Raw genomic sequence first — 26,471 nt, 5'->3', positions numbered from 1 at the left:
GTGGCGTTGAGGAGGTAGATGGTTGTCTGTGTGTGAGAGCGGCCTCGGGAGGGGTGGTGGTGGTGGTGGTGGTGGTGGGGACAATAACCGACTGAGCCCAGTTGCTGGGTGGACGACCTTCTCCGGTCTTTACAGCCTGGCAACACCCTTACACCTCCGCATGCCCCCCGCGGACCGCCCCCCCCACCCTTTTACCTCTTCCTTTTCCTCTCCTTCCTCATTTACAACTCCGCCCCCCCCCCCCCCAACCACCACCAACCCCTCTCATCCTTGCCCTGCTACTCCACATGAATAATGCAGGAGGCCTCCTCCGTCGTCGCTACCAACATGCCATGGCATGTTTTATTCACACCAAAGTCAGACAGATCTCCCCTCGCTTGCTGCCCGGATCCGCGAGCCGCCCGCCGGCCTCAAAGACATCAGCAGCAGCTCGCTGTGTCTGCTCACAAGGTGTCCTTGACCTGCACGTCCCTGCAGGAGAGCGACCGCACTTTTTTTAAAAAATTTTTTATGGCAGTACGGCGCTGGAAGTAAATATTTGCATTTAATTCCTGACGCCCTGTCACAGACGGCTGGAAATAAATGCCGCTCCTTTTTTCCATTCAGTATTCCTGCCGTCCTTTTGTTGGTGTTTGTTTGTGCCTTTTTCAAGGTGGCGTCATTTTCTGTGGTCATAGAGACAAGTTTATACCCTTTATCTTTGTATCCGTTCTTCTTCTTCTGTGCACGTCTTTTGCTGTCATTCCTTATGTCTTTTCTTATTAATGTTCAGTGAAAATCAAGTTTTTAACCTCGTTAAACATGTCCATGTGGTGTTTCTTTTTTTTTTTTTTTATGTTATGTTATAAGGCAGATCATAAGTGAAATGAGTGGAAAATGGGCTCCATGGGAGTCTGACAGCCTCAAAAACACAGAATAATCTCAAATAATATCTCGTCAACTTGCAGGGTGGGGCTTTCTGTATTATCGAGCTGGCAGTTTGAGCTGCAGGCAAGTGGTGTAAGAGTAGGTGGAGAGAAAGGTGGAGGCAATCTGCATGTTCTCAGATCTGCACATACTAAAAGAGGGTAAAGGTGTATAGTTACATCTGAGCCACTTGCATGCAATGAGGGGAAAACTTATGTAAAGGAAAATATGTATTTCTGATGAAGTTAAAATGAGTTTAAAAAAAATTTAAAAAAAATATCCAGATCATTTATTTATTTAGATTTTGCCCTGGTTCCTTATTACAACCACCAAGGCGGGACAGGTGAGAGTGGATGTTCAAATTACTCAACGTGGACTCACTAATTTATCACACGTTCAAGAGACGAAATCTTCAAAAGACTGACGTGTTCTGGTTCAACTACTGTGTCGTTACGTCCCGAGGTCGGGGAGCATCAAACAACGTTTGTCTGTGACAACTGTTTACCTGGACCGTTGTCCTAAAGGTGAAAGGTCGCCCGAGCCCAGCAGCTTTGTGTATCACTTGAACGTACACGCCGCCGGGAGTAACCACCTGTGTTCCTGTTTTGAAAACAACACGCTTCCCTTACTCCAACAGACACTGTTGCCACATCAGCGTTATCTCGAGGCCCTCACCTTCGCTCATTATCTTATGGCCCGGTCCGACAGCGGCTCCGGTCACGCCTTCCCGACTCTCTAAAGCCACGTCGGTGAGGATGACGGCGCTTTGATGAGCCATTTGTTGCCCTACGGGACTCGAGCCTTCGCACCTCTCCGAAGTGCTTGATTTATTATTCATTTGTGTTCCCAGTCCCCCCCCCCCCCGGGGCGGAGGGGGAGGTGGGGGAGCAAGTCATTAGCGGGAAGGTTTGATCCCACTTCATCCTGCAGTCCAAAGACGTTCACATCAGATGGACTGAAGACCGTTTTCGGCAAATACAGCCGTGTTGAAACTCCTCCGGTGGCCGAACCGGGTTAAACGACGAGCGGTTGTTCGGGTGGTGCAGCCGAACACCCGGCTCCCTGTTTGTTTATTTATTTATTTTTCACCAACAATAATGTCTTGCATCGTCCCGTCTGTCCTTGGTATGCATCCCCGAAAAATTATCCCTCACCTCCGAGCTGTCCAGATGGTCGGCGATGGCGCGATCTTCCTCCTTTTGAAGCGTCGTTTAGCACCAAGATGGACTGTTACCAAGTAAAGAAAGGCTGTTGGGTGATTTCTCTCAGCAAACAACAACAACAAAAAAAACCACTAGAAAACATTATCATTGTATTTGTATTTTCTAGTGAGTTTCACTGTCGTCAGGGTTTCTTGTTTGTTTTGTTTTATCCCAAGTGTTTTTTAATCTCGCCTAAACCGAACAAACAAATAAAACACACTGAATGCGTCGGTTTTGTGCAACGGCGACGCTTTCACTGTGGCAGAGCATGAAGTTCGCAGTATAGCTGTATGAAAGTAGCAGTAGTGTGTGTATTTGTGTGTGTGTGTGTATGTGTGTGCGCGCGCGCCTTGGTTACCCCCCAAGTTAGCGACAGTGCGTTAGCCTAATCTGACCAAGCTCAGCTCAGGTCGACTCACTTTAAATGCGGACCTGCTCTTCTTATTGCAGTGACAATCTCAGCTGCTCCGAAACGGAGAATGAACACGTGTTCTGAGTTTTTCATGTTTATTAAAACGTGTGACGTTCAGAGTTCGCCGACCGGCTGAGAGGGCAGCTCCCGTCCCAAACTTTATGACGACTTTATGGCGACATTACGGCTGCCGCCGTGAAAACGCTATTTTGTCACATTTGAAATCTAAATCTCACCAACGTCCTCGAGAAACCCGTTAAACCTCCCGAGTGTTGTTAATGGAATATTTCCCCTGATGTTTCCTCATTTAAACCTGTTTTCCGCAGACCCACATGCAGATAACGCTTTGTTTTGTTTTGCAACAAATACTTCCATCAGGCAGTGCGCAAGATATACGAGTTGCTCACTCAAACGTGACGCATTCACATCCAGTATATGTGTCAAAAGCAAACAGACATGGCCGCGTCGTGGACTGATTTAACTCCATTTCTTTGGGACTTGTAAAGAAAAAAAGGTAATGACGACCTTGCTGATATATTTACTTACTTCTTATGTTGCGCCTTTTAACTGTGTAAAAAAAAAGAAGTGAAATAAATAAAGCCAGTAAGAGACCTATAATCAAGAAAAAGTGTTTCATTGTTAGTGGGCAGAAAATGAACTTTTATCTTTAGTCTACTGTGAATCTGTTTAAAAGAATCATAATGTAAACATGTTTTTGTTGGTCAAAACCAAGTAGTTAAAAAAAAACAACCAAAAAAACCCCGCTTAAGTCAAAAACAGACATTCAGACGTTTTCCATTTTCCTCTGGTTCTTCTTCAGGGTTCTTCAGCGGGAGTAACAAACACGTTGTTTTCCAACAGGTTCACATTTATGTTAACAAATGTGAGTTTAGCAGTCATCATGGATGATTCTCTTCGTCGGCTAATAGCCGTGAGTTCAAGCCAATAGTTGTTATATGTTTATGAAATCGATTACATTTAAAAAAAAAAAAAATGCATGTTAATTAGAGCATCAGAAAAAAGGTTTAAGTCCCAGGTCCGTGAAAGGATGTGAACCGCGGCATTGTTAACACTGTGCTACATCGGAGCGAGGAGAGGGAACATTTTGTTCAACTTCACGGTCCGAGCGATGACTGGAGGCAGAGCGAGAGACGCGCCGTCGTAACATCGAACTGAACTTTAATTCCTTTTCTGGGGGCGGTGAACACGGTGCTGAACATTTGGGCAGCTGTTATACTAAAACTTTGGCTGATCAGCTTTACCACAGAAAAGTAATCTCCGCCGTCTGCATTCACTTTCACACCTTCTGCTGCTGCGTGCTGCTAATGCTCCAGACCAGACGTACCTCACACCCGGTTCAGCTTCGAGGCCGCCTTCCTAAATAGGAGCGCTCGGTGCGGTAACACGTGTTTCTCTAAGTTATTTATCATGTCTCCCACAAAGTTCAGTCTGAGGGTGATTTTTTTTAAAATTATTATTATTTTTTTTCTTCTTCACGCCACGACTAATAAAACCTTTTTCTTGTTGACTTAACACTTCATTTACTGGTTTTGGAACGGTCCTAATAAATTGAAAACCGTTTCACAAATTACAAATTACATTTTGGCCGAAACATGATTCTGCTTCCTGATGGGTCTGGTTTTTAAGGGTCCCTCGTATTTTCTTGATTTTTAACACGCCACACGACAGCCTCATTTAAAGCACCGTAAAGCACTCATTTATATCTTGACATGCCTCATTTTTTACCGCTTGTGGATGCTGAAAATGCCCTTTTAGACCCAACGGGGAGCCTCCTGGGATCCTCTGAATCCGCTCCAGTCCGAGTTTAGTAAATACAGCCTGAAAACAGATGTCACTGCTCAGATAGCGATCGGGAGGAAGGACGGTGGGCCCAGTGAAGCGATCCTGGCCGAGAGGTCATGTTCTGAGGTGGGAGAGTAACCGAGCACATCGCTGAGCGCTCAACTTGACCCTCGGTGAGTTATTGTGTTGAGGTGGTCCGGTCGGCAGGGAGGCCCTCCTCGGATCGCTTTACATCCTCTACGCTTCCTGCGGTGCGAGGAACTGTCCTGAGAGGGTCGTTACTGTTTGTAGGGGAAACATCTTAAGGTGTTGATGTTACTATCGAGGTGGAGCTTTTCCACGCTAAGCAGCTGAAGTCAGATTTGTGTTCGTCTTCTGCTAAATTCATAACAAAACAAAAAATAAATCGAGTTGCTGCACTCCGGAAGTCTTTTGGTTTCTCCCCGAACAAAGTGTTCCCATGATTCACTCGAAAGGCTTTTACTTAACCAGCAGAGTGGAGATGAAAGCTTGATCATTCGAGTACCTCCAAGATCCTTTGATACTCAACCATGAAGTATGTCTTAGAGCTCTTAGCATTCCTGACTCTGCAAATCAGTCAGAAAGTTGTTTTGTTTTTTGTTTTGTTTTTTGTCCGTGGGAGCAGGAGGTCCTCACGGTGAATGGTTTTCCCGAAGTTGAATGCATGTCGTTCGACTGTTGAACCGAAATGCGCACTCTGTCTAATCTCAACACGCTTGTTGCTGCAGATAGCATAACTGCTGGATATCTGCTGTGCAACTGTAAACCGCTGCGGAGCATTACGGGTGGAATGGATGCGGAGCGGCTTGTTTGCGATAACCGTTGTGCATTGTTTTCTCCAGATACTGCACAGAGCCTCGTGTCCCTTTTCTCTTCTATTTTGAGTGCAGCTTGAGTGCCTGTTAGCCAGCTTTAAAAACAAACAAAAAAAATTATTTATTTATTGCTCTGGATGTTTTGTCAATTCTGTGGAGGTTTCGGGTAAAGGCTTCCGCTGAGCTCGAGGAGAAGCTCTAAGTGTGCAGACGGACTTCATCTCCTTTTCCTCAACAGGCTTTCCTCATCAAGAAGCCGCGTCCCAGAGGCCACCGTGGCCTCAGCTGTTGGGGCTCTGGAGAGCATCGGGCCCACTCAGCTGTCTGTTTCCGTCCTAACCCCCCCCCCTGCCCTCCCCTCTCCCCTCCGCCCTTCTGCTAACCACGGGCAGCATAAGCCCTGCTAGGATTGACAGCATCTGTCAGTGTCATTCACTCAGCAGCTTTTTGATGTTTGACCTTTTCAGATGGGAATGCGCTAGAACGGTAAACACCGTTTGTTTTACCCTTATTCTCCACCGTTCAGGCGCTACAAGGGAATATAACGGCTCGCCACGGCCGTAAATATCATTTTACATCGTCCTGTGTACAGTATGGGGCTTAATGGGGAACAATATATCATCTGTGAGAGTGAGCGTGTATATGCAGATAAAAGTACCCGCAGCATCACTTCTCATTGACCTTCACTTTTTGAGATTGGAAGCCACAAACGGACACAAGCTTCACGATGCCGGCGGACAAGATCACGCCTTCACCCTTTTTATTAGAGGCCCTCGTTGATCCGAGCGCTCCGCTCCCCTCGTTGGGGAAGTCGTTTGTCAAAGACAGATCCCCTCAGGAGCTGTGCTGGATTTAGGGGTTTCCTCCGCTGTTCATGGGCCACATTTCCCAGAATTACGCTCATTCACGATGAGTGAAAGCATCCAGAGCGAGAGAGAGGGAAAGAAAAAAAAAAAAAAGGAGCTGCCTCTCGCCTCCATTCAGCTGCCCAGACCCCTAATCTCTGCTGGGATGGCCCCCAATGAGAAAGAAAGGCTGGCACTCACATCAAGCACCGGCCTGTGTGATAAAGGCACGATGACAATGGATAACATTTCACATGGACTGCTTCGTCGGTCTGCGGCGTTCGAAACTTAAAACACTTCAAATGCCAGAGATGTTTTTAAACCACATTCCTTTGTCTCACAGTAGCAATTACTGTGTAGCAGGCGTCATTTTAATGACCTTTTTGGCAGATTTATGAGTTTACTTTTGAATTGGAATCATTGGCGTTATCTTTCAATCCAAATTATATACAGAAGTGTAGGTTTTGCCTTTTTGCATCATGATATTTACATAATATTCCAGAACAAGTTTGTGTGTGGTCCAAATAAGACACGCAGATCAATATCGCCTTCAAATTATCAACAATGAACCCTCTTTCTGTATTCTTATAAGTCCTTGTTCCAGCTCTTCATTAAAGATGGATCGTTTTTACATTGAGTGCAGTATCCAATCCCAAAACTACACTTTTCAAAGGCCGGACGGTTCTCTCCGAAAACACTTCCATGAAGTAGTTTTGTTTATCGCGACCTCTAGTGGCCGGAGTAATTATGACCGGAGCAAAGGAGGAAGTCAGGTGACATTGTACAAAGAGTGACCGCATCTGAATGAGGTGGTGGGAGGAGATTTGATTGTGATTGATCGAACGTAGGACTTTCACCCGGATGAGTGTTGTTTGTGGCCCACGTGAAAACAAAAGTCGACGTTGGCTTATTTGAACTGAGAAAAGATAACTTGCGCAAAGTATTTAACTTGCGTTATGTGCTTTGCGCAACTAACCCAAACCGTGATCTTTTCCAAAACCTAACCAAGAAGTTTCGGTGCCTAAACTACAACAGTTTGTCAAAATAACCGCGTATTTAGTATTGTTACCATGGCGCCTGTCGCTGGTACTCCCCAGCAGCCTTACACTTCGTTGGTCCTTTAGAGGGCGCTGAAAACACTCGTAGCTTTGTGCATATTGGAAATAGGTTTATGTTGTCGTTTCAGTATGATGACGTTTGCAGAGGCTGCACTTACTGTAACAGATGGAAATATTTTGATTGTTTTGTGTATTGTTTCGTGCATTGTTTAATATGTCCCCAAAATTCTCCCGGCCACGTTTAGTATTTCTCTGGTCATTTTGGCAGAATTAGAAATATAGTTCTGTGGTTTTTAACAATGTTTGGCTGCACAGCAATGAGTTGATCCACCTGCGGGGAACTGATTTCTCTGGAGTTTATGAACTAAGAAACGTTGCTGTGTTTTAATCTCTAAAATAATGTGTATTTCTGGATGCAGAGGGGTTTTATGAGTTAAACTAGTTAAAAAAGTAGGAGATTTTTCAAGTTCAATAATTTCTTTAAATCTCCAATATTTCCTGGAAAGAATAATGTAATTATATATTAATTAACTGGAAAACAGGCTTTACCTTGAAGGAATTGCTCAATTTAAAACAGTTTAAGTAAAAACTCATTTATTGCATTCTCGCCTGTATACAATTTTTACATTTTTGCATGTTCGGTTGGCCCTAAGTTTACTCACTAAAACACGCTCTTGGTTATGCCAGCAGTTACTATAACTGGAATTAATCAATTTAGGGTGCACAAATTGGACTGTAATGATTTTCAAATGACAGAGTTAACTGAGAAGAGAAGTGTGGGAACTTTTTTTTCATTTAATAAAAAACTGAGATTCTGACTTTTTCATCTCATGGTAATAATGATATTCTAAATTGTCTGATAATAGCAGAGCTGACTGTCAGTCCAAATTACCCTGCAGATATAGAACAACATTGATCTGTGTAGACGTGCAAAAGGTATTCACCACCACAGGCTTTCCTTTGCAGGCTTGGTGAGCTCGAGTCAAACAGTCCTTCATACGCGGATGTTTTGCTTTTAATGTAAATATATTTACTCTTAAATTAACAGCGAGAATTAGCAGCAAACTGAGATGTGAACACCGCGATGATCTTACAGCAGTGTGGTGGCTGCATTAACAGACCTGCTGCGTGTGTGTGTGTGTGTGTGTGTGTGTGTGTGTGTGTGCGTGCGTGCGTGTGTGCGTGCGCGCGTGTGTGTGCACTGCCTGCAGGACATCTGATCTGAAAAAAAAGCTTGTCTCCCCGCCCTCATCAAAACCTCTCGTTTACCTTACAAAATACTAAAAAGTACACACTAATTTGTTTTTAAATCAGCTGAGTCTCGCGCACAACAACCGGTGGCCTAGTTTCTTTTTTTTTTTTTTTTTTTTTTTTTTTTTTTAATCAAGACAGCCAAACAAAGCCACAGGACGTTTTTTTGGTAAATAGCAGTAGCCCTTGGAGCCGGTGGTGCTCTCCTCTTCTGGTGTTGTTGCTAGGAGACAGTGGGTCTAAAATCTGGCTTCGACGAGGTGCACCTGCTTCTCGGGTTCTGGCGCATTCAGTGTCTGCACAATCAACACATGGGAGGAAAAAAAACTGATCCGAGCTGCACGAATCTGAAGGGAGTTTCCCCGTCTTCCGTCCTGCTGCTCCTGATTGGATAATTGAGCAGAGTTGAGTCAAATCTTCCCGGACAGATGTGCGTGAGTGCAGGTGTTTCTCTGTACTGTACAGCGCACTTGAACAACCGTTCCAAAACTACAAAAATGTCCTTCGTTTGTCTTTTGCGAGTGAGTAAACACAGCGCGAGCTCCGGAGTCAATAAAGGACAAAAGGATTTAAAATCACGCTGCTCCAGTGACTTTGAAGCTGAGCAGAGCTCTCTGAAAGCCGTCACACCCGGTTAACAGCTCTTCTCCATTAGGGCCCACAAAGATGGAAAAGACACTACTTTTCAGCGTGGAAATGGGTCGGTCGTATTAAAAACCACCGACATGGCACGCGAGAGCTGCGCTCAGGTGATAAAAGCACAAAAAGTGCTGGTGATTATGTAACTCGAGGTTCGGCTTTTGGGTATTCTCCAGCTGCTTCAGTGTTGACCGGTCAGCTCGGACCCAACAGCTGCTTGCCGTGAGGCCGAGAGCATCTACTGTACATGCCATCATGTGAGAAAACCGTGTCAGCCTCCGCAACTTTTAATACCCCCCCCAACCCTCCCCGCCTTTTTCCTGTTACTACTAATGGCAAGACTTCATCGACTGGAACCGTCTGACGGAACGGAGCGGAGTGAAACAAAGCTCTTCGCTGTGCATCACGCGAGGATGAAAATAGCTCTTCAGCATCACTTTTTCTGCCATCTCATTGGTCCCGCCGCGCCGCTGTGTGTGTCAGCCTCCCTGTGCGTGGCTGCTGGGCTCCACTGTACTGTGCATGTGTCAGACTGGAGCGCCTCCAGCTCCAGTCTGGAAGATGATCAGCTGGGCGCGACGGGGTCCGCCAGGGAACCAAAGCCAACAGCCAATAAACACCTCCGTATCCGCACGCTGACCTGCTGAGCTGCAGAGTGTTAATTGTGCTGTGGGTCATTAGGCTGAACACAGGCATATTTCAGACCTGGCCTCTTCGCAGGCTTTGACCTTCTGCTGGCCCTGGCTAATACTGAATGTGGGCGCCGGCATCAAACCGACTGGTGTGAGCCGCCAGGCTATAATTATCACTTTCTTAATTAATAATGATGAGTGTAAGTGACCTAGTGGCCGCGATTGCAGATGCACGCCGCACAAACTTCTCTAAAAAAAAAAAAGAAGTTTGTTGGCTCTGGCTGCTTCTGCGCAAAAAGAACTTCAGGAGCTGTTTGCTGTAATCGGACAAAATAATTTCAAGACGACCTCCAGCTCACTCATCACCGTTTCTGTAAAGCAGATACAGTATTTATTCTGTACCTTTAAATTAAAGTATTCAAAGTTCTGTCTTTAAGGAGACTGACCATAAAGTAATAAGGTCTCTGGTGTCAGCTGGTTTCTTCAGTGCAAAAGACGTTTTGTTTGTGTTCGCAGCTAATTTGTTTCTAGTCAACACTTAAAAACTCTCTCTGCTCCTTGTTGAACTGATGTTGTTTTTGTGTTCAGAAGCACTAAAACACACTTGGTCGTGACTGCAAATATATTCAAGCAAACCAAATCCTTATCCACACGAGCACGCACACGTCAACACCTGCGACTGCACCGTCTAGATGCTTTTGAAAAGGAGCTACTAAATCATTCAGTTTTAGGATTACGCAATCTTCAAAAAGATACCGTTTTTTTGGGTTATTTTCTTTAGGGGCTAAAAACAACACTTTATTACTCAATTTGTGGGTTGTAACCCATTTTCCTTGTAGTCACAAATCTCACCAGTTTGCACTGGGTTTCCCCTCTCAAAGAAAAAAGAGGGGAAAAGGTCCATTTTATGACCCTTTTACCTTGCGGAGAACCCACCTCTATAAGCCATCACGGTGCTTTACGAGCCCACTCAGGTCAATGGGCAGCTCCATTTAAGAAGCTCAGTGAGGCAGATGGGGAGAAAGTACAGTAAGACTTCAGGGAGGCCAAGAATCATCCGCTCTGCTCGTTTGATGTGACTGTCTGGGCCGAGGGAGATGATACTCACGGTGTGTTTGATGGGTGGTGGTGCCCGCTGGTGATTTTATTTCTCCAGTTTTTCGGGTGCCCTGTTGGAGTCCTTATTTTTTTTTCTTAATGTCTATTTGCTCAGTGGGGCTAAAAGGGTGCAGGAGAAAAGTACAGTAAGAAATGGATAATGGCCTGAAGCTGCAGACCTATTTCATCCCATATCTGCACCCCTCATGGGCTATTTTGTCTGTAATGGGCTGGTAGTTGTGTGTGTGTGTGTGCGCGTGTGCGTGTGTGTGAGAAAGAAGGATGGGTGGAGGGGGTGAAATTATTATTATTTTTTTTTAACATTTATGCACAGTTTTACAAACCAACACACAGAAACATACACTCAGAAAAAAAAAAATATATATATACACTTACACAGTCTGCAGCCAGGTTTCCATCCCTATGGAGTGCAGATTTTTTAACCAAATGTCCAGAAAATCCACAACTCATAAGCCAAGAGTTGGATCATTAAAAAAAAAAAAAATTAAAAAAAGAAGAAGATAAGCAGCTGGTGCTGCTAATTCTCCAGTCTGGTGCCGTTAAACCACCACAGAAGAAGAGGCTGAGATGACGTGATTAAAACAATGCCGGTCGAACCGCGAATGAAGGAAAACTACGTGTGAAATGTGACGCAATCACAGTTTGATTCATTCCTTAATTTAAGGTAAAACAGTCCTTAAATTAAAACATACTCAGATGCCGTCGTCTTAAGAAACCTTAGATAATTGCCTTCCTAAAGCCCTCAAATTAGTAGGTAGTGGAGCACAGACTGAAGTTTGCCTGGTTTTTAAATCAGAAAACTGGCTATTGGCAGCATACCTTAATTCTCCCTCCTGTTTGCATCATGAAGGGAAATCCCAACAAAGTCTCTGAAACATTAACAGAAACAGAAAACATTTAGCAGTAGAGACAGCCTCCATCATGAATGTAGGTGCATTTTTAAATTCTGTTTTCAGTGAAGTGATACCGGGAGGATAAATGTTTCAAAAGACGCTACGGTTTAACGTGTTGAAACTCGGTTTATATCCACACAGAAATTCCTCCTGACGTTTCCATTCATGGTTTGAACCTCTGGGGTGAACCTCTGGAGTGAAGCTCGATAAATGACAGATCAGCAATGTCAAAAGACAGCGTCTGCGTCTCTTTGTTGTCTTAGAGACACTGAAGGGGCTTCTTGTCGAGTGCCACTCCCACATCCTCTGCTCCCTCTGAGGCACGAAACCTTGACTTCTTCCACTTTAAACAGTATTTCCATCAGAGCACCTCCGTGGTTTGCATTGATGTCGCAATCAATCTTCCTCTGCCAGCCAACAGGGAGCTTTTGTAGGTTAGCACACCGAAATCAAACCCTGAGCAGCTACCTCGAATCCCATCATGCTGAGGGGCTCATTTTCCTTGAACATCAATCCCAGACGTTTGTTTTATCCTGCAGGGGAACCAAAAGGGATTCAGAGAAAACACGACTAGTACCAGAGAGTAAATATTTTCGTGATTTATTTATTTATTTTTGAAGTGATCAAAATGCTAATTTTGAGGGATTGTCTTTTTCTTTCTTTTTTTTTTTTTAAAGACTTCTGTGGATAGATATGTTTCATTGTAGATTGGGGAACCAATCTTAAAGGATGCTTGATAAAATGATCATGGTAGTCACGGTAACAATAATAAACGTGGTTTGCGTAAAAATGATTGCAGTTGGGTTGGGTCTAAGGACCAAAAATTCTTGATTAGGTTCGGCTTAAAGGATCAAGACTTGCGTAATGTACGTGATCCAAGTTAAATACGTTACACAAGTTAATTTATGTACATAAGTCAGTGTTGACTTTTGTTTTCACGCGGGGTAAAGTCTTGTGTTCATCACCTGATTTCTTCCCTTGCTGCTGTCATAACTTACCATGCCACTAGAGGTCGCAATAAATAGCAGTATGGTTTGTATTGAGCTGCTGGTACAAAGTAGTAAAAGCAACACTAAAGCTGAAGTGGAGACAAAATAAGTGTTTGGCAGAGTTTCATTCTTGTACTTTTAAATGTGATTAAATATTGTGAAGTCAAGGTTCCTTTACAAGGTTCCTCCGCAAACTACAACTTGACGGAGTAAAATTGAGCTTTTTCTTTCGTCGATGTCCAAAGCCATGTTTGTTTTGTAGCATCCGCTCTCAACCACCCACACGCGTTTACCGGCACGTGGTCGTAACGTCTTCTTCTTTTCCGTCTTTTGTTGTCTAATAGTTGTTGACAAACAGCTTTTAGGGGCATTACCGCCACCTTCTGACAGTTGTAATGCGTTTCTACCAGCCACCGGTCAAAACGAGGAAATTAAGACGAGATAATAAACTATTTGATTTTTAAACATTTTTCAATAACTATTTGAAAATTTTGAAAGTCATGACCCACCCCTAATACAGCCCACATTGTTTCCACAGCATTGGCTTTATAATGTGTACACTGAACATGATCCAGTATAGATGTAGTTTCCACAGACGGTCTCTCGTGCTGGATTTGAAAGTCCTCTATGATGTTTCTTTTGGCCACCACCTAACCCTGATCCACCCCTTGGGCCCCTTCCGAGTCAGTGCTGTAATCAGTTTAGTCTTTTATACATAGCTGATATAGTCGACTCTCAATCCTTTTTATATAACAATATGTTCCAAGTGAACTCGAGCTGGATGCAGATCTGTTGTGACTTAATGCTGTAGCACTCGCAGTTGTGCATTCATTTCTTTATTATTAACCACGTTCAGTGTTTTTGATCCTATATCACATATTGTCCATGAGAATCTTCCAAAGCTTTAAAGTACTGTATAAAGATCTGTTCCTGGAACAGTGTGTTGGGTTAAATAAAGGTTGAGTTATAAAAAAAAAAGAAGAAGGTATTTCTGGCTCAGATCTCGATAACTGTGACCTCGTCCGTACCACTTTCCAATAACGCTAAAATAAATTCTTCGTAACGGTGGTCTATAAGGAGCACGTTTTAGGTTTCTAATCTCTGGCGTGGTGTGTGGTGAATGCACATTCCCCTTTTGAGTTTTGGGCTCGAGGCCAGACAGGATGGACTCTGATTTCAGCCTGCAGGTTTCTTGTGCTCATCTCCTCACCTGCCAACCGGCACCTCATTCCTCAGGTTCCACCGAGGTCAGGACCAGGATCCGGTGGAGGTCTTCCTTCACAAAGTCAATACGAGCGACCTGCATCTGAGAGGAATGTGCAGCGTCCCGTGTCCTTCGGGTCTGAATGTGGCTCATGACCTATCTCTGGTGTTACGGCGTTGCCCACAGTTAGGAGGGAGACCGACATTCGAGTTTTCCACCTGCTCGCTATCGTCGACCCTGACCTTTGACCAAGCAAATTTCCATCTAAAGATGCTTACATTGAAGAAGTGTCACAATATTAGAGGTGCAGTGGCAGATTGAGTGATCATGTTGCGGTGGTGCGAATAGCCTCTGTGTGAGTCAGCCACAGAAAATGACTTGTTTTAAGAAAGTATTGTCCAAAAGCGAAGCGCACGTTATTGAAACTGGTACTTGAGAATACAAATAAAAAAAAAAAAAAAAAAAAAAAGGTTTGAGGCGATTTGGTGAGCAGTGGGCTCCGGATTCATTAGCGACAGCTATTAGTAAGCTAATTAAGTCTCATTTAGCAAATCAGCCAGTGTCAAGACAACAATATTTGTGTGGAGAGCAAATCAAGACGATGTTGTTTAGCTCCTGTCGGAGCACTAAATCGATCCGATGCGTCAGTGGCTTAAATGATTGAGTTCTCAATCAAAAACACCCCAAACATGAAATGGATCTTTTCTTTTCAGTTCCGACAAGCCAAGTTCATTTCAACCTCTGCCGGCTAGAAATGAGAAAGCTGAGCATAAAATCGGAGTCAGACACAGCTTGATGCATAACCTCCACTTCCCCACTTATTCTTAATGTTTCCTTTTAACTGCACGGAGGGAACGTAAAGACATCTGAGCCCGGTGGAAGCTGGCCAGATGTTAGGATGGTTGGACCACCTCGGTACAGACCGGCGACACAAGTAGGAGGTTCACTAAAGGGAAAAAAACAACAAAATAAAAGGCTCCTATTATTAGTCCAATGTAGCAGAACGCATATTACGATCTACAGCGTCTATTCACTTTACGAGTTAAACATTTAAACTGAGCAGAAATGGTGCAGAAATGTGAAACTTATTTGAGCTAAATTTGGTCAAACTTGTTTTTTTTCAAGATTTCCTGTCCTCAACAATAATATGAATATCCTTTAAAGTATAACACAATTTCTTCTGTTCATTTGAATTAACATGAGATTTTTAAATTGTGTTTGATACGTTTCACAAAAACACAACATTACAAACTGGCCTTTAAAAGATGGACACCTGACATTATGGGAAGATACAAGTCAATCTCTGCTGCTTCAATTTAAACCCATTTTTGTTTTAATCTGTCGCTTTCAACTTAAACATTACAGAAGTGCAACACTAAACCAGTGGAATACCCCTTTAAATTCCCTCATCTTGGTTTTTGCAGTCAACAATGGCATCTGGTATTTTAAAGAAAGAATTTAATGATAAAAGCTCATTAAGGCACATTTTTCTTAAATTGTCCTATAAAATCTATTTTATCTGCTGTTTTGTGGGTTTCATTTTCCAACAGGGTAGTTCTTGAATGCACCACTGAGGAAATTACAAAAAAGTCTGCGCAACTCATCACTAAGCAGCAAGTTTATTTATACTGAACATTGACCAATTAAAGATGAAATATTATGAATGATGAAATACCATACTTCTAGTCATTGTCAAAGCATTACTAAATAGAAATCAATCATTTGTTTTGGTTTACATTACAATAACACAACCTCTAAATAAGTATAACGAGTTAAAATCGGGCAAAAAGAGATGAAAGGTTTCAAATTTATTCAAAACGTGCATTGATCTGTATTTTGCTGTCAATCTCGGAACAAGACGCCGACGCGATTTTACAGCCATCTGCAAACCCGTCCCGTACCACCGGGCGCATGCAGACATCTCGGGGATCCTCCGATAATAGGAATTAATAAGCACAACAACCTAATTACACGTCATAATGGAGATGACTAGCATGTCTCAATGACACAGCGGGGGGTCTTCCATGAAAATGGGGTCCTTCGCCAGCGGGGTGGAGACCTCCTGACGGTGACCCTGACACATTCACCCACATCAAATCAAGCTGCAGACAAACACATGGCCGTTGCTTCGCTGAAGGAGGCTTTTAGTGTGTGTGTGTGTGTGTGTGTGTGTGTGTGTGTGTGTGTGTGTGTGTGTGTGTGTGTGTGTGTGTGTGTGTGTGTGTGTGTGTGTGTGTGTGTGTGTTTTTAACCAGCAAGAGGCCGGTGCACGTGATAGTTTTGTCTTTATTGACACTGAGAAAAGACTGGAGGCCACAGAGCATTTGTTCTTTTAAAACCAGGTCAAACAAAGGATTTGCACAGTGCGGTGATCACTCCCAATAAATCGAATTCAAAAGAGCCCAGTTTTGTCAAGGCGCTGTCAGTTAAACACCACACCGCAAAGCCAGGAATATAAACACCCATCACTCACACGCTTTTAATTAGAAAACATCCATGCATTTTTATTTTAGGTATCTTCTACTCGGTCTGGGGGTAAATTACAACTTCTCGTGTGGATCACAACTACCTGAGGGATTGATGTGTTTATATGCATTTCTAATGTGGCTCTGTTGTGGTTACTTTATAGAGCTCAACATAGATCTCCATTAGCTTAAAGATCTTTCACCGATACATTCAATTCATGACGGGTTATTAGTCGACTGTACGAACCTTTTGTCAGATGTACAAACTCAAAAATCTTTTTATAAACTACACTGATGAATTATAATGAATTCAAAGTAAGTGTCTTGTGAAACATAAATCCTACAAAGTGTTGGGATACATTTTATCTGACATGGACCCAGATGAGGAGCAGAAAATGGGAAGATTAAGCAACATGGATTCATTGAAGTTCATTTGAGATTTTGCTGAAACCAAACTTGTGGTTATGCTGACCCAAGCATGTTTCACACACTAGAAAACACGATGGTGATGGAGATGAAGAGCTCCTTTTGTTTATTGTGTTTGGCTGAAAAACCTGGGGGGGGGGGGAGAATACGGTGAATGTAAGTCCAGTTTACGTCTCTGGCACAGTTGGAGAACTTGGTGGTTGGCAGACAGTCCTGGTGGTGTTAAGTTTTGGGCCGCACGTGGACGTCTCCAGAGGGACGGTCCCTCGCCCTCTTGGGCAGAAGACAAACTCACGTCGATCCATGCGGGCACGCCAAATGCGGAAACCAACCACGGCCATTGCTGTGTGGCCGTTGGAAAACCGAATCCTGTGACTTTCAAGACATTTTTTTTAAGACCAGCACATTCCCTGATCTTTGTAACATGCGGCTAAACTTGCACTACATTTGCTGTGGACTACTTTTTCCCCGCCCATAAGTTTCATGTAGTTTGAAAATTTGCAGCATACCGAGCATACAGTGAGTTAATAATCTTCTATTTAACACGTTAAATCCAAACATATACAATTTGTGGGCTCTACCAGACCAGCCATGAATAAAAAGTTAGTTAAAGGAAAAAAATAAAAAAAATAAAACACTCCACAGAACCAGTAGCTGCTGATCCTAACCCGGTGCAGTGCACTCTGGCCACTGTGCCTGCAGGCCGTGGTTAACAATGTGCCGTTTCATGTCAGGAACAAAAGAGCCAAACTAAATCCTCCTCATATGTTCAGGTTGTGGGAATTCCAGGCCCTTACCCCGGTCATTAAAGCTGTCTGGTAATGAAACTCAAGCCTCACCTTGACTCAGGGATAGTCCCAGTAAAATAACAAAGCCAAACAGGATGTGCTTAGAAAGTGTCGGGCGTGTGTGCCCGAGCATGCCTGTATTTTTATAAATCTTTTCTTTTAATTTTTTTTTTTTTTTTAATCTCTGATAGAAATATTTCAGCTGCATTCTTGTTGTGCAACACGCTCAGCCAGGACGGGCCATGACGTTCGCACATCTGTCAGTCATGTGTGTTTCTTTTCCCCTGCAGCTACTTGCCTTCAGCAGAGCTGCCTTTCATGCTGATATTTTTCTCAGCTACTGTGTGCGTGTACAGAAAATTTCCTAACAAGCTGATTTATTGGGCTACACAAGCATCATACAAACCCAAACCTCATGTGAACTAACCCCTTTTTTTTTTCTCCCCTTTCTTGGGGGTACTCTTTTTCGGCCTCTCCTGCCCCTTATAGAAAAATGCACAGGGTTGCGGGGTCAGCAAATTCATTGCAGTGAAGGTGCTACAAGTGAGAGTGACTCGTTTGATCTGAGCGTGGTGCTTGTCTCCAATAAATTAACCAGAAATCGGGGCTATTTAGTTTGGTTGGGGGCCATTTGTGCAGGCATCATTAACTGGCCAAATTCAGGTATTTATGGGAAACTGTGTGCTTTGTCCTTATTGGGTCTCTTTGTAGAGGCTAAACGTGCAGCGCAGGGGGCCTGCTTAAAATGGCTCTGACTCAGTACCCCGATGATGAACTTTCGGGGTATAAAAGTATAATAACTTTTTTTTAATGAACACATTGCGGAGGTGCTGTTTTTTCCCACTTCAAAAGCCCCTCGTTTCTCATATAAATGAAAGGCACTTATTGCAAACAGAAGCCTCTGCATTATGCTTGTCTCAATACATCCGTCACTTTGCAGTCAATAAAGGCCTCGAGTTGAGCCGCCGTGTCATCATTCAGTCCAGATGCCCCAAAAGGAGCTCGGCTAAATTAAAAAAAAAAAAAAAAAAAGAAAAAAGAGGGTTTTTTTTGTGTGTTTTTTTGTTAAAGTAAGAGCGTACCTTGTACACCTCCCGGATTTAAGCTGCTTGCTGTTTGCAAACACCCACCACGGACCCTCCGCTCGCCTGTTATGCTGAACCCGAGACGATGCTTCCTCTCTGCTGCCTCAGTAATGATCAGAATGAGAGGTTTCCACGCCACGCTCTCTCCCACATGCTTCTCTTGCTTCCAAGTTTCAAGACGGCGAGCGAGCCCCCGGCCTTTTTCAGACGCCGTTGGATTCCACACGAAGCGCTGCCGCGAAGTCGGCCGCCAACGCACCACCACAGGTGGTCAGAGAAGGCTGCGTGTTCGCCGACGTCATGGCAGCCTCGTGTAGCCTTTAAGCTCAGGAAAAGGATGTTTTTCTACCATCGTCCTTGCTGGTTTCATAAATACAAAGTCAGCCAAATTTGATAAAGTAAGATTATTTTATTGGTTAATCTTATATTTTGGAGACCTCTTTCATTGTTTATACTGATTTGTGTGAGGTGTTGGTATTCTTAGTCTTGAAACTCGTGTCAGCTGTGAACTAGAAGCAGCTCAACACGCTGCTTCGCAAAAAAAAAAACACACAAAAAAAACGCGCCGAGTCTTTGTGACAGAAGCCGTCGTTAAACCGCGTCAAACGGCCCGGAGCAGATCGGTCCAGCAGGAAGTCAGAGGATCGGCGTTAGAGAATCGGGTACATTTTCAAAATAAAACACCCCGTTCAAACCCTGAGTCGTATAGCGCATCACTCCATTAATGTCTGCAGTGCAACCCCCGGACAAAAAAAATGCATTCTCCTCCCGTGAAATAGTTACAAAATAATGAAGGACAGTTGTTTTTGTTTAACAATTTAAACACAGCAAACTGAATTGACTTTGTAATCTACAGCACAAAACGATACAATAGAATAAAACCATTTATTAACGACGTAGCCGACGTTCCCACGCGAGAAGCACAAAAAAAAAAAAAAAAAAAAACGATCATAGCAGGAAGTCGACAAAATCAGTCGGACAAAATGCCTCTGAAATGTTTCCTGTGGGGGAACAGAGGATGGAACAAAACCGCTTCACACGCGTGACGTTGCAGCACCTCGGGTACCAATCAAATGAGCTTAAAAAGTAGCGAGCGACCAAATTAACATATCCCGGCTGCTAACTCAACAAAAAAGTAAATGTAGTGTATTCAGACGTAGTTGTACCGTTGAGTCCTGTCTCGTAACTTGGACTGCAGCTGTTGTTCTGCTGGTGTGAACGTTTGGGTCAAAAATCACGAGCGTTTACCTCGTCGTAAAACATGTGCGTGGATCTGTGCGCAAACCCACTTAATCACGCCGGCTCCATCAACATGGCTGGGATTGTATTTTGCCATTTGGATCTTTTACAATGCTGAAGTGCGAAGTATTGAAAAGTACACCGCGAAGTGCAACGGCTGAGGTTACCGGAGAGGAACAACTTCAGGGTGCCAGATCCGCTCATAACAAACGGACACGGCTGGAAGGTCGACACGGTGAATTGAAGCTTCTCCGTGCGCATGGGAAGAGCCGGCCTGTTGAGCATACCAGGACCGTTCCCAGCCCCCCCCCCCCCCCTCCCCCCCTCCAGCCTCCCCCTCTTCCCCCTCCGGGGCATGTTTTGTCTATCATCCGTCAAACGCCATATTTCCACTGCGCCGGCTGCTCGTCCTTCTCTGTGCGAGTGTCGCTGCTCGGTGCGACCTGCTGATGCCGATGCGAAAGTGATTTACAGTAGCGAGGAAAAGAGTCGGACTTAAATGGGACACCACGGGGGCCGACACGTTCCCAGGAGGACGAGTGTGTGTGTGTGTGTGTGTGTGTGTGTGTGTGTGTGTGAGGGGCGGGGACGGCGCTTCTGATGGACATACGTGACTCGCGTCCATAAATACCCGTAAAACACTTGGATCTGTACGTTACTGTCTATCTGAAACCAGGTGTAAGGTGTCTGCTTGTGGGCCCCCGTGTGTGTGTGTGTGTGCGTGCGTGCGTGCGTGCGTGTGTGTGTGTGTGTGTGTGTGTGTGTGTGTGTGTGTGTGTGTGTGTGTGTGTGTGTGTGTGTGTTTCTTGGAAACAGGAGTTGCTGTGCAGTGTAGTTTGCTAAGTTAGGACACATCTGTCTACGTTCTCACACACACACACACACACACACACACACACACACACACACACACACACACACACACACACACACACACACACACACACACACACACACACAACGCTGAGGTTTACGAAGCCGTTTTCATGGAATGTAAAGCTGGCTGAACAATTTCTCGCACAACTCACAATACAAGTCAAACAAGAAAAAAAAACAACACAAAAGCTCCAAGAGGCCCAAACTCAAATTTGTGTCGCGTGTGACGAGGTGAAGTTGAGTCGGCCTGCGCAGAACAGCGTTAGAAACTCGCGTAAACACGCATGTAAAGATTCACTGCAACATTACGCCCGTTAAAAAAAAAAAAAAAAAAAAAAGGTTTATTATGTTTGGAAATCAAACGCTACGCCGCGATAATAACACTCGCATTTGGACCGGCGTATCAACAAAAAACTTTAATATCGTGTCCTAACGGGCATATCGCACACAACGGGGCTGCGCGTGGGCGGCGCTGATGTAATCGCTATTGCACAAGAGTCCTGCAGCGTGTGGACGGGCCGTCGGTTGAGTGCAGATAAAACAGCTCTCCGACAAATATAGCAGCTCCGGGAACATTTCCAAGCGGGCAGCTGCACTTTCATGACACTGACGGTAACCGGGGACGACCGGACGTTCGGCTGGAGTGACACGCATCATAAGAAACATGACGTGTACGTTCGTACGGGGCGGGAGGTTTTCTGCTGGGCATGTTTGGGACGGTTTAAGGCCACAAATATGTTTTCGAATTTACCCGTGGTCAACTTGAGATTTGGGTCCTCGCAGCAGAGGGGGTACGTCGGTTCAGAGGGGGAGGAGGTGGGGGGGAGTCAGGGTGAGGCGCTGGGGCCGGTGATGGAGGGGGTGGTGGGGGGTCACAGTATGTCCTGTCCCGGCCCCTCGCTCGCTTGCTCTCTCTCTCTCTCTCTCCTCCGGCGAGGACCTGCTTGCTGACAGTGGAATGACATCACCAGGGGGGCCCTTTGTCCCCCTTTTTTTTTTTTTTTTTTTTTTTTTTTTTGGGAGCGTTGAAATTTTGCACACAAAGGCAGCGTGGCGCTCCTATCTCCACATCTGAGTGGACGCAGCACTTTTGAAAATCCCTAACAAGATTAAACCATAGCGCAATCAGCTGTCAGCCCGCGCACACTGGCTGCTTCTCAGAACTCGCATAGGATCTAAGCCCCGCTGTTCAAACTGGACACGCAAAAGCCACGTCCGACGCTATAGGAGGACGGAGGGGAAAGGCCGGGCCGCTGCTGCACACCGCCGGAGAGCACAGTGAAGGAGGGAAACTGGGGGTGGTGGTGGTGGTGGTGGTGGTGGGGGGGTAGCAGCAGCAGCAGCCGCCCTCACAGGGAAAACACAGTAAACGCACAACAAAATGTTTGACTTTCTCGTTCATTCCAAGTAACATTAAGCGAATTAGTCCCGTTGTTTTTTCATCACTTTCAAATCATTTAACGTTTGATTATTTATTCATTTCAATGTATTATTTAAATGGGGCTTAATTAAGCTGCTCAAACGTGAATTCCGCACCAAAACTGACAAACTGAGTTTGCCGTCTTCCGTACAATTTAGCACATTTTAAATTGGCGATTTTAAATGTAGTTTCACTGAACCAAGTTTGTATAAAGTGAAACGCTGAGATGACGGTTACCGCGGTGGCTCCTCTGCACGTTAGCTTAGCAGAGTGTCTGCTGAACCCCTCCAGACTGAATTTAACTTCAGTCAGTTCTGTGGAATAATTGACTCAACTAAAAAGATTGAAATCGATCGCACAAAAATACAGTCGAACGCCGAGATGGCAGTTTGTCCTGCTCAGCCAGCTGTCAGCAGGAGAGCAGCTAGCCTTTGCTTTTTCAAGCTTTTAGCTTGGACCAGTGTCAGCCGTGACCAGCTTCACAGCTAGCTGTAAAACTGTCCAATTGGCTGCTGTTTCACTTTTATAGTGACATTTTAGTGGCATACTATTTTATATGGTGGAAGATATGCCAAAAGTTGGTTTCTTTAATTTCACCAACATTGTTTTTTTGTTGTTGTTTTTTTTTTTTTGCTGCATCGGGCCCTGTTGACCTTTTTACCGAAACATCCGTGTGATCTTGTTTGTTGAAGTTAAAGTTTGGATGATGTCATGATCGTTTTTGGCTCTCTTGATATGTTGCTTTCAGTTTCTTTTCATGTTTGTATTGGCTGTACGTTCTCATGGCCTGCAGGACCTCTAGGTGCATTTCCATCCTGTTACATCACTGCACCCTTGAGAGCTGCTGACTACACGTAAATCAAGGCCATGCAAGTGGGATCCTTCATCCTCTTTAATTTCAAAGAAATGTCCTCCCTGCGCTGGTACACTTAACCCTGGCGCTAATCTGCAGAAACAGATGACGATCTGTTGTTGCTGCTGTTGTCCAGATGTGGCCGTACGGTGTCTCTGCATTTTTCTCAGAACAAAGGCGCATTGATGTATATAAATTTCTGCTCTCTGTTCAGCATCACGTCTGGAATTTGTGTCGGGAGTTTCTCCTTTGTTGCCGTCGCTGATGGCCGCTCTCTGAAGTGGTTCGGGGTTGCCGGTCCTCCGGGTTGCGGCTCGCGTTGTCTCTCCGTGTGACTTGCAGTCGTGCGGGCTCCGACTTTCAGAGTTAAGCCACGTGTCGGAAGACGTCTTTGTCGGTGCAGCGTTCAACAACGGACACGAATGTACTGTGGACACGGGACAGCGGGAAGCCTGGGCCGGGCGTATGAAGCAAACTGTGTGCAATTCACCTGGTTGCCGTGACAACCTAGTTACTAAACTCGTGTCTGATATCCAAGAAAAAGCTGATAAAACACGCTGCTGTCACCTCGAGGCAAATCTCAGTATAATATGTCTTCAGATCAGATTTTTTTTTAGATTCGGCACAACGACGGTTGCTCTCTCACGGCCCCAAAAACCTCCTCGGGGCCTTTTTCTTATTTAAAATCGTCTTCCCTCGAAAGCGTTTCAAACGAGCGCCGACGACAACATGCGTCAAGGGGGCGGATGGGGGGGATAGGGGGGTGATTACCTCGATTGCTGTTCAATGCTCATTTTTTTTCCAGACGACTTGCTTTTTGTTTTTGTGCTCTGACCGCAAACACGGAACATCTGATGACATGTACCGCGATGAACACGAGATGATTTCCTTCAGGAATCAAGACCTCGATATGAAACAAAATCTAACGAGGACGTCATTACGCTTCATCGGAGGCTACGTGTATATCAATAGCATTTACAGCTTTATGTCGCAGGCGTCTAATCTCACGTAGCTACCAAGTTATGTGTGCACCGTCTCAATTAAATGCCCAATTAAACGAAGTAGATAATCGCGAATGAGTTGCAAGTCCGTTCTTTGACTTGAGACGATGAGCTGACGTGAAGACCTTTAATGAGGAGGCCGAAACAATGCTAACACAAACAGGTCAGGTTCCCCCCGATGAATACAAAGGAACTGTCTTTATTAGTGAGGGCATTTTCATTACCAACAAAAAGGGTGTCGGTGGACGTTTGACTTGTATCCATCAAGTCTGATGTCAAGTGAGGTGTTTTATGTAAACACCAGTTCTCGAGCTTTTCGCTGAAGATTATTGATTAGGGTGCTGAGATGAATCCCGTTTCTCCGAGCAGAGCTGCTACTTTTACGACGGAGAATATAAATCGCTGCTCTCGCGGAGAACGGCTTCCCGCTCCGGGAGTCTCCAGTCAGGAGTTTAACCTCCTGTAGTCTGGAGGTTAACACCACAGACAGCTGCTGGATCTTAATCTGGGTCTTTGCATAATTAAAAAGAAAATGAATATGGAATGATTTCTAGTTGAAGTCTCTTTTCGTTTATGTGAAGTTTTTTTTTTTTTTTTTTTTTGGCGGGCCAACGTGTGACGAACAACAGCTTTACGTTCAGGCTTTGAACGTGTAAAGGAAACGTTGTGTTTTGCGAGCTCGCCCGTGTCACTGATGCCACATTAAACATTCAACGTGACAAACAAAACCAGTGAATGGGCATCTGTCAAATCACTGCGGATGAGTGTTTGAGAAACTAAAGGCCAATAAAGTATGGGTGACCTCTCCACCCTGCCGACCCCGACACCGGGGCCGTCTATAGATGCAGCCGAGCGGGTCAGACTCGTGTGAAGCCGTGTGGTTCAAAGGTCGCTATAAGACCGGTGCGGTCTTGGAAATTAGACCAGACTAATTGTCTGTTAGTCCCCTTTAATTACAGCTGAATCCAAAGAGAGACTACTTCACCCGTCCCAGGGCCATGACACCAGTCGTGGAGGGGAGGAGGTGGGGGGTTATTACGGATGGAAAATTTAATTATGCATGCTGCAGTGAACTGGACACAAAAGCAAATTCCCAATTTAATTAACAAACAATGCCACTCAAACAAGACGCATCCACTAGGGCGAGCCTCAATGTTTTGGAAACAGATTCTCCTGCGTTTGTCTTTTGTGTTTTATGTGTTATGTCCCAACAAAACTAGAAGAAAAAAACCCATCTTAAATAATATTCAATGAAAATTGATTAATCCGCCACGGAAGGAATCTTTTGAAGGAATCGTTTTACATTTTTAGAGATATAGACGTGTTTTGAATCTCTGAATCTCTCTCCGTGTGTTTGCAATACAATCACTGCATTATACATGCAACTTATTATCTGAGTGCACCTTGTAGTTAATGTCAATCAATTTAGCTTTGATCCCACCGTGTTTATCATTCACCCCGCCCCCACCCCTCTGTCCCGGAGGTGAAACCTGACCCTTGTTAAGTCGCTCATTACTCGAGCTAAATCCCTACGCCAATGCGGGAATTGTGATTAGCATATCGGCATTAGCATATTAGCATGCTTACAGGCTAGTTAACAGTCCAGTTGATTCCCCACTGGCAGTCCCACAGCAGCCTGTTTAACTCGGCCGGCAGCCGGGCTTCTCCATCTGCAGACAGCGGGCGCTCCCTCGGTGAGCGGTTTAGCGCTCTCTCTTTGATCAGATAAATCCTCCTGCCGGTAGATGCTCTGCACCTTCCTCCGTTTCTGCGGCTTTTTTGAACAAACGCTGGAAGACAAAGCCCTTCGTAACGCACTCCTCTGAACCCACGATTTAAAAAAAAAAAAAAAAAAAAAAGAAAAGGAAAAAAGAAAATCGAGAAAACGCCCTGCTATCGCGGCATCTCGTCGCCGCGCAGGAGAGGCAAACAACATGCGAAGCACTTAACCTCAAAGATGGCGTAAGTGCACTTCAGTCCGTGGAGCACTTTCTCTTAAAAGTGCCATCCGAAGGAGGAGCAGAGGAGTGTGCAGAAGTGGCTTTGACGTGCATGGAGCTCGTGCTCGCTCGTTTTGTTGACCCGGATCCATGCGTATGCCCGATGCGTGCTCTAAATGTGTTGTGCTGGCGACCACAAGGCCGCATTCCTTATCTCCTGCTCAAAGTTTGCCGCCTCAGATTTGAGCCACGTGTGGCTCCGGAGAGCTGCTATAGAATATCGTCCTGCAAGCAATTCCTCAGTGTGGAATGCCTATTTTTGGCTGGACCGGTGCATTTTTCTGCATGGAAAAAAAAAAAAAAAGAAGAAACACACACACACACACACACACACACACACACACACACACACACACACACACACACACGCACGCGCGGGGCGCATTCAAACCCTCCTGACAGCACTGCTGAGCAGTTACAGCCAGCTGTGAAGTGTTGCTTTTAAAGACTCTTACTGTAAAACATCTGGCTGGGTTCCCTAAATCAAGCTATTTGTGGCGACATAATTACAGTCTAGACATGCTTCTGT

The sequence above is a fragment of the Brachyistius frenatus genome, unplaced genomic scaffold (genome assembly GCF_029030835.1).
Source record: "Brachyistius frenatus isolate BFR_SWC_R1_liver_20210118 unplaced genomic scaffold, ASM2903083v1 Contig_21, whole genome shotgun sequence".
NCBI lineage: Eukaryota > Metazoa > Chordata > Actinopteri > Embiotocidae > Brachyistius > Brachyistius frenatus.
Note: the sequence above shows the minus strand (reverse complement) of the source record.